The sequence below is a fragment of the Mus caroli genome, chromosome 2 (genome assembly GCF_900094665.2).
Source record: "Mus caroli chromosome 2, CAROLI_EIJ_v1.1, whole genome shotgun sequence".
Lineage (NCBI taxonomy): Eukaryota > Metazoa > Chordata > Mammalia > Rodentia > Muridae > Mus > Mus caroli.
In genome coordinates this window covers 169,959,145-169,968,716 of record NC_034571.1, presented here as the reverse complement: position 1 = coordinate 169,968,716, position 9,572 = coordinate 169,959,145, and the positions used below count along the sequence as shown (strand labels likewise).

Below are 9,572 nucleotides of genomic sequence, written 5' to 3'. Positions count from 1 at the left end.
GGGGGAAGGGAGAGAGAGAAGGAGGGCTAGAGAAGAGAGTAAGAAAGGTGAGAGCTTAAAGAGATTGAGAAGGGGCCAAGCAGCCTCTTTTATAGTGGGCTATCTTGCTGTTTCCAGGTAACTATGGGGAAGAGCATACCTGGCTATAGTCAGGTAACTGTGGGGGTGGAGTCTAGCCAGAATGCCAGAAGCTCTCAACATTGTCTGAGTGACTTATAATCACAGAATTATGGATTTGGGGGCTCTGTGGTGTCAGGCACCTGTCTCTGGGAACGTGGCTCCCTGTTGTGTCCCTTGTAGAGTTTTCTACTGGGTCCCCGGAACAAGCCTCATTCAACCAAAATAGGCTGCCTTTCATGGCCCTACACAGCAGATCCCTGTGGAAGAAATGATTCTGCTGCTCTGGGTACCAGGAATGTGCTTTGAACACACCACAGTGGTAATGGTGCCAGGGATCATCTACAAAGTCCTCACAAACTTGGGAGCCTGGAATTGACCAGCACCTGGGTCCAGGAAGAAACCCTGAGCCCTGTGTGTGGTGCTCACCAGTTCCTGCTTTATGGTGTTCTGGAAACATTTAAACACCCACACATGGAACACACACAGGCCATCAACAGCTCCCACCCCCAGCCCACCCAGGTTACTTAGGGCCAAATCTTGGGTTCCTATGACCTCATCCATTCTCACTGCCTTGCTGAGTGGCTCTTTGCATGCGTAGAACACAAACACAGTTCTGCTATCTCACCCACCAGGAACAGCTCACGCAACACACAGGCTGCTTCCCAAGGCCACTTGACTGGTGATGTGTGTCCAAACCGGCTCAAAGCTTGGAATGTGGCTGGCTTCTTGTTTTGGGTTAAGGAAGCTGGGCCCTGCCCTGCCCCCATACTCATACAGACATCTTTCCACTACTGTGGACACCGCAGTCCTGTGTCTTCAGATCTCCCCGGATCAGCCACTGAGGGATATCTTTGCTGTTTCAGTGTCACAAACAAAAGGGACAAAAAATTTACTGCTTTACCACCTGGTGTGGGGGATGGGGCCCAGGCCATGCTCCACGCCAGACTCACTGCCTCCACCCCAGGTTCAACATTTATTCCTGGGTTTGTTTTGTTGTTGTTGCTGCTGGGCTTTTGTGTTTGGTCTGTATTTGTTTTGAAACAGTTTCATGTAGTCTAGGCTGGCCTGGAACTTGCCATAAAGCTGAGGATGACATTGTATCCCTGATCTGCTTGCCTCTACCTCCTAAGTTCAAGGTTATGAACCTGTTATCACCATATCCGCCCAAGTGACTATTCTAAAGTATAGAATTCAGGGGCTGGGAAAATGGCTCAGTAGATAACACACTTGCCATATAAATGTGAGGCCCTAAGTTCTGATCTCCAGCACGTGTGAATGGTGAATGGTCATGGTCGTCCACCTGAAATTCTGTGCACTCAGGAGGCAAAAACAGGAGATCCCAGAGCAAGCTGGCTAGCTGGACTACAGACCATGCCTCAATATATAGGACAGAGAAGGGCTGATAAAGATGCCCAACAACCTCTGGCTTATTCTTGCATGCATGCATATGTATAGCTGCCCCCATATATACATACATAGTATATAGGTCAGAGGATAACTTTAGCCCCTGTGCAAAACATTTCCTAAGGTTCAACTGCTTGAGGCCTCCTTGGCATGACCTCCTCCATATGCATGCGTTGNTACTCCTATCTATGACAGGAAGACTGGCCGTTGTATGCATGATGAGGGGCTCAGGAGCAGGGCCCTGTCTGGCTACCTTATTTGCTGTGACATCACTGTCCATTCAACCAGAGTCCCTCAATGCTGGGCAGTGAATCCTCATCCTAGCCTACCCTTTCTCATGAGACATTTCTCTTACTCCTTGGCTACATAGAGACACTGTGTGTGTGGGGATGGCCCTCTTGCCTCTTGTTCACTTCAGAACCCATGAATTGCCTCCTGGTGTTTTAGGTGGTGTGACCGGTTAGCATATCTGAATATCTTGGTGCTTATTAGGAATCTGGAATGTGGGCATCTCAGTGACTGATGCTCCCATCAGCTTCTTCCTCGGGCCCAGCCTGAACTGCCTGTCAGAGGCCTGCCTCTGGCCATACCTGGCATCTTAGGTGCTCCGTTATGANAGGATGGGTTTCAGGTGGCCTTGGGCAGGACCTTACACTGACTGTTCCTTCTCCCATCCTGCATCCCTCCGTCCTCCCATACTGGTTCACCCCAGCCTGTGCTGGTAACCTCTCCAGGAGCTACAAACATCTAGTATAACTTTAACAGCAAGAGGAAGAACAAAAGGGAAACACACTAGTGACTGGCCTGGCCCCACTCCACTCTCTCTAGCTCTGTCTGGGCCCCTTTGATCCTTACAGCACACATTTCTGTTGTTGTCTAGGAAGAAGGAAAAGCAAAATCAGACGCGGGCAGTGTCTACACAGGGCACCTTTCAGGCTGGAGCAAGAGTGATCGTCACGGGCTGATCCAGGCAGGGAGGTCTGGAGGAGATCCACAGTGGAAGCAGGCAGCTTGGGTTCTACAGAGTTGGCTGCAAGGCCACCAAAGGAGGCTCCTGCTGAGGCCCCATCCCAAGGGACATCTTCCCTGTATCTTGGCTCAGCTGGGACCCAGGGAGACAGAATCTTTCCCCACAAGCTGTTTTTCAATCATTCTGGAGGAAGAAGAGCTCACCCCACTGCTGGCAGAATGGTAGTAGAAATTAAAGAAGCTTTTCAGCCTGGGATGTGGCTCAGTGCTTGAGCATTTGGTTCACAGGTGCGAGGCCTTGGGATCTAGCCCCAGAACCATAAGAGAGAAAACAATTTTAACTAAATCTCCTGCACTCTGTGCTCTGGCAGGCCATATGGACCCCACATTACCACCAGACACCCGGGGTTGGAGTAAAACAGCTGACTGTTTAGTCCTGAATCCAGAGCCGCCCCCTGCCCAGCCCCCCATTCAGACTATTCAGGCCCAGGCTTGCTTTAATAGTATGAAAATCTAGTGGCCAGTTGGAGTGGGTGCAGAGCACTTCCCTTCCCAGAATACAGGATCCTCAGAACTCTGGTGCGTCTGGGAGGCCGGGGGTGGGGGTGGGGTGGCAAGGCAAGCATGTACCACCTGGCAGCTCCAGAAGTAAGCAAGGTACGTGATGAATCCTAGCTTTTGGGAGTGCATTGGCTGGCAACACCTGGATGTCCCATGCCTCTCTTAGTAGCTATCCAGTCAGGGATGTTTAACCAGGGCTTATGACCTGGAACCCTCAAATTAAAACCAGGCTTGTTTACAGAGGAGGGACTGGTAGCCATGTGTAGTACTGGCCCTGTGCTCTAAGATGATGGTTGGGACTCATATGGGCCAGGCCCTGATTAAGCTGAGGCTCAGCGCTCTACAAAGCCTAGAGTGAACTTCATGGAGGTGAGCNCCACCATCCGTAAGGCCACAGCGGACCCTAAAACCTGCACGTTTTATATATCACCTGGTCTTAATGGTAAGGACTCCAGAGTCAGTGCTAGACATCCGCGAGGGGGCGTGGCCAGACCCTGCACAGGGAGGAGCTTAATGCTTGAGACTCCTGAAGGGGCTTCAGGCGGCTTTTCTCACTAGTCTCTCCCTGTAGTACCCATCTCAGCCAGGAGAGGTCGGAAGTGTCTCAGCTGAGCCCAAGGCACCTGGCCTTGCTGAAGGGAGTCATGAGAGTGTCTACACTGTGTGGATCTCCTGGGGCACCTGGCAGAAGACGGTCCAAGACTCTTCTTGAAGCTTTCATCTCCAGGAGGAGTGGGAAGGAGGGAGGGAAACAGAGAGACAGAGGAGACAGAGAAAGAGGCTCCAGCCCAGCACAGACATGTCAAGACCCGGGTACACAGTCTGGTGAGGCCCCAGAGTGTCAGTACCCAGGGTACTGCGGAAGTCTCAGATGAGAGCTCCTCCCCCAGCTTCAAGAGTCTTTGGAAGCCCTGGCTTCCCCTCTGGCTAATAGTGGGTGTATCCCTGGGGCAGTGTTCTCCAGACATCTGTGTTGGCATGTCTGGGTTAGATGTGGCCTAGATTTAATGGCCAGTTCTGGGCCTGCCTGGGTAGGCCTATNAGGTGGGTTTCCAGAGCATCACACATGGCCAAACTTCCATGTGAATTTCAAGGGACCCCAACACGATCTCACTGGGTGGCTGTCTGCGCATTCGTCCCCATGTCACCTGCTCATGGTCTCACTCTGCTGTAAGGTTTGGGATCCCCAAGACTAACAGATGGCCCNGTTGTCTCACATGTGGGAATTCTGCTTCGGTAGCACTTGGGTACTCAGATTGTGGGGATGCTTGCAGCTGCTGGCCCATGGCCCTCCATACTCGGCCTCCCCTCTGACATGTGTGGAAGTCCTTCCTTTGCCGATAGTGTATTCTATCTTAATCCCGTTTTGACATGTGAATGAGAAGCACACCCTAGAATCAGCTCCCATGATACCTGCTCCCTAGCTTTCCCTCAGACCCAAACTCACCGATGCAGAGCAAAACCTGTTGACTTTTACCTGTTTGCTAGATTGGGCTCACAGGGCCTGAAGTCCACATGTCCAAGGGTCAGAGGGGCCATGGAAAGCATTGATAACAGCTGTACAGTGGGAGCTGTGGCCTACCTCGCTCAGCGCATTGCACATGCAGTCTGGGTTTTGACCTTTACAGCAAGCTCTACTGTGTGCCCTCTCCTTCTCCACACAGATGGATGGCAGCACCTCTGAGAGCCGAGAAATCTGACCCAGAGCCNTAGCTGGGCTCAGGACCAGGTGTTCTGGTTTGGTAGTGGCATTCCCTCCAGAAGACAGCTGAACCTGGGTCTGAAATGCATCGGCCATGTGTCTGTGCTTGGACTCTGTTGTAGGTAAGCCATTAATGTGGGTTTTTATTCTGGGAAGGCACACATAACATTAGGCTTATGAGTTTGTCTCAAAGGCACAGCTGAGGGTACTCAGTTAATTCACGTCGCAGGGAAACCCTCACTAGCATTAAGCTCCTCTGTAAGGCTCCATCCCTGTTGGACACCAGTCTGCATTCATTCTCTCCCCAGTCTGGTAGTCATTGCTGGGGCGGCGGCGGTGGCCGGCGTTTGTGGCTCCAGGGAACTCAAGTTGCTGATCAGGTAAGGTTTGTCCTCTTGTGACTGGCTTATGTCCCTCCTCCTTACGCCTTTGGCGCTCCCTTGTGTTGTCAGAATACCTTTCCTCCTCAGAGCTGAGAGGCAGTCTGCAGTGTGGACCATATACTTACTTCATCGGCTCCTCACTCACTGACGACCCCTGAGCGGCTTCTGCCTCTTGGCTGTTGTGAGCAAAGCTGGAAGGAACTTATGCAGAACTCTAAGATCCTGTTCTCCTTTTGTCTGTGCCTTAGTTACTGTCCTGTTGCTGTGATAAAATACCAAGACAAACACAGTTTAAGAGAGAAAGGACTTATGTCGGGTCACAGTTCCATCATGGCAAGGAGGTGAAGTAAGAGCTTAAAGTGGCTGATCACAGGAAAAAGCAACAAATGTGTGTGTGCCTCTTAGCTTCCCTCCTCTCCTTACACAGTGGAGAATAGCCCTGTCTATAATTGAGATGGGTCTTCTCATATCAGTTAAGGTAATCAGGATAATCTCATAGAAGCATGAATGCGGGTTCCGGGGATAGAGCGAGGTGTGCCAGGATTCCTCAGCCAGTGCCTTCATCCACTGAGCTACCCTCTGGTCCCACTCACTTAGTGTGTTTGGATATCACATCTGTTGCCACNCACATTCTTGCCATAATTTATTTAGCTCTCATGGGTCATCCCCAGTTTTGAATGTTAAACTCAACGGCTGGTCCTATGTGCAAATCTTGGGGCAGAAACTTACTTGCTCGGGGACAGTTTCTGGAGATTTTATTGGAACTGTGGTGCACTGTGTCAANGTGAACCCTTAGAACCTTCTCTGTTCTTCTCCCCAGACAGATATTGAAGCTGATTTTCTTGCCAGCAGGCCCCTCATCAGTTCTGTCGCCAGAACTGGGTTTATAATTTAAGTCTGACAGAAGAAAATTCATTCTCTGACTGTGTGCCTTGGATGCATTCAAAGGCCAGCATTCATCATGANCCTATAGCTTGACGAATATGAATATATGAAAAGACCTGTTTCCAGTCTTTTGTCCACTTCTCTATGATCATGCCTGACTTCAAATAAGATGCATCACTGGCTGGGGATCTGGCTCACTGAATATCTGCCCTGCAAGGATGAGGCTCAGAGTGTGTATTCTCAGCACCCATGTTCAACAGCCAGGAGCAGCAGCTCACTTGGGAGGTAAAGGCAGAAAGATCACTTGGACTTGCTGCCAGTCAGTCTAACCAAATCGACAAGCTCCAGGTTCAGTGACAGACCCTGTCTCAAAAAATAAGGTAGAGTGATAGAAGAAAACACTGAAACTTGATTTCTGGCCTCCACATGCACACACATACTACACATACAACACACAGATNCNACACACACAACACACACATACCACACACACAGATCCAACACACACACCACACACATACACATACATCACACATATCACATGCATGGATACAACATAAACACACCACACATATATACACACCACACATACAACACACACAAAACACACACACCACACATACAAAACACACACACCATGCATGCACCACACATACAACACACACACACACACACACACACACACACACAGCCTTAGGAAATATATTGAAGCTGGATAGAAGCTGGTGTTTCCTGTCAACTTCTGACCAACACCCTAATACAAATGTGTTTGTCCTGCATGAATGGAGTCAGAGAGAATGGCTCTTCCCTCAGTTGGCATTTCTCCCTGCGTAGAGAATGGCCCCAGGCTAGGACCACTGTGTGAACCTGTGTGTCATGTTCTAGAAGTCTGCTGGAGAACAAAGGTGATAAGAGTCAGGTAGGTCTCTTGAAGGCTGCAGCTGAGAGTGTGGCAGATCCCAGCGGAGATACAGTTTGCTGTATTCATTTGCATTCAGAGACTGAGAGACCAGGGAGATCAGAGGGACCTCAGAGAAAGAGGAGACGGTGGATACACCACAGCAGGCAGGCTGTCCAGTGAGCCCTCCCCTTCGCCGCTCAGAACGCATGGGCCGCAGGGATCCGACTTGCAGAATTTCATAAATCACAACTATTTTAGCTTCGAGAGTAGAGATTGATTAAGGTCTGAGCCATCAGGCGTCCTATGGATCAGGTTGTCTCTCACCAGCCCCCCCTTTCCCAGACATGCGTGTCAGCAGTTTTCCGGGAAAGCAGTCTACACATTTAGCATCATCAGAGCAATTACTGTAAGGAGGCTCGATGGCCACAGCCAACCAGAAGCTTAGCCTTGGGGTGGGCACTAGAACAAGGAGTATCCCAGGGTCTCTGATGAAGCGCGGCCCCTACAAAGCTGTAGGCTGCCTGGGAATTCTGCTGTTCTGTGGGCTGGGGGGTGGGATGGAGGGAGCCAGCTTCCTGTCTTGCAGAGGNCCCCACACTCTCAGTACTTTAGATAACTATCATGCTTTGACTTGACACCCACCCACTGAATTCAGGAAAGGCATTTGTGACATTTCCCTGGAGCAGACTTTGAGCATTGCGCCCCCTAGTGGAGTGTTTACATATTTTACAGGCTCTTCCTCAGGATCCCTTCCAGGGGTAAGAAACCTGAGGGCATCTGCCCCAGATCTTCACTCTCTATGACTTAGTGTGAAATCAAATGGGACAGAGACTATTGCACTGCCCCCATTCCAAGGACACTCTCCACTTTAGAATAGTTTCAGACTAGTGGTGCAGGGTTTCCAAGCCCATAGTCACACCCACATTAACACATGACAAGTTGTTCATGAACGTCTTACCAGAGTGGGAATCAAGTGCCACTGCCTTTTTTCTGATTCCTTTTCCTGTCTCAGAACCTCACATGACATTCAGACATCCCTTATCCTCAGAGGCATAGTGGCCGATCAGGTGTCCATATACGTATGTGTGTATATATGTGTGTGTGTGTGTATATGAATATGTATATCAATATGTATATGAATGTGTATATGTATACGTATATGTATATGTATAGCTGGGACAGACACCATCTCCCTAATGGTCGCAGACCTCTATTGTGTGTAGCTATGAGAGGAGATGTCACCAAAGCCCCTTTCTGATGTTCATGAGCTGTTCCTGCTTCAGCCAGTCTCCATGAGTTGTACACCTTGTTTGCGTTCGACAGNAATTTTCCACATGAGAAGGGATAAAGCAGAGAGTGAGGNTGTACAATGGGCCCTGTCATCTCAGTGGACAGGCTAGTCCTGGGTTTGGGGTCTGANTGGACACATTAATGTTTAATTAAGAGTGTGATTTATGTGAGGCCTGTTTGCATCAAGGACTTGTTTCAGGAGGTGGCAACTTGCTGGTTCCCTTAGATGCTATTTAAGGAGGAAACTACATCACTTAAAATTAGTGTGGACAGTGACTGACAAAGAGCAGGTCCTTGAGGTCTTTGACTGGCTGGACTTGGAGAATCTCTCCTGTCAGAAAACAGGCTTTAACCCATAGCTTTCACTGGGACACCCTCATCAGCCACCTNGATCTATAGCATAGCCCGTGTATTACCCACTCCAATCCCCGCTCCCAGGTTCCCTGCACCCCAGTTTTCAGGGTTGGAACTGTTTGATGTGCCTCCTGGGGCTGAGCCTGGAAGAGCGAGGTGTTCTAGGATGCTTAGTAAAGGAGATACAGGTAAAGGGAGCACCTTGGCTGGGTATGTAAATGGAGGATTCAGGCAGAGCTCTGCAAGCCTGTAGCTGGGGCATGGGCTGGTGGCAGGGTTGGGGTGCTGCCAACCGACTGAGTAAAGCTGCTAATGAAATAATACCAGCTAAAAATGAGCCCGCTGTCAGAGCCAGAGTGTTTCCTTGGCCCCCAGCCCAGCACTTNCCAGCTCGAGATGGGGTGGGAGGAAGATCCCTGCAGCAGCAGGACNCACACATCGCCCACCCACCTGAATCATGAGGTGCTGGTCATTGTAGTCTGCTGACCCTGTGTGGGGTTCTCCACTAAGTTTTCTTAATGGCTAATTCAGTGGCTTTCTCCCTCTTCCTCCTTCTCCCTGAACCTCCACCCGTTTCAGCCTCTGTGTGCCTCAATCACCACCCAGCAATTTCTGTTTCTCTTGGGATTCCAGATCCTGTCTCCCATTTGCTTAAAATCAAATGAGGAGCCAGATGTGGTACACACCTGTAATTCCAGTGCACAGGAGGATGAAGCAAGGAGGATTTCCCTGAGTTCTAGGCCAGCCTAAACTACCTAACAAGATTCTGTCAAAATAAATAAACAAACAAAAATTAACTCAGTCTAACATCTACGTAAAGGTACCTCTGGAAGTGCTCTTGATTGAGTGTCGTTTCCTGTATTCTAAAAGGCNGCTTGTTCAGATAGGAGAAGTAACTTTCCACATGAGGGGGCTTTCTTTGCAACTTTGTAAGTAAGATTTCTTTGCAACTTTGTAAGTAAGATTTCTTTGCAACTTTGTAAGTAAGATTTCTTTGCAACTT

At 49.6% G+C, this 9,572-nt stretch overlaps 1 long non-coding RNA gene across 1 annotated transcript in view; it reads left to right on the top strand.

Moving 5' to 3' along the window:
- The window catches only part of LOC110309071, a 29,649-nt gene extending 20,276 nt beyond the window's left edge, over positions 1-9,373 (top strand). The window contains exons 4-6 of the long non-coding RNA XR_002379653.1: positions 4,719-4,878; positions 5,065-5,141; positions 9,149-9,373. This is a non-coding gene — a long non-coding RNA (uncharacterized LOC110309071). The remainder of the gene's footprint in view (positions 1-4,718; positions 4,879-5,064; positions 5,142-9,148) is intronic.
- The last annotated feature ends 199 nt before the right edge of the window (positions 9,374-9,572 follow it).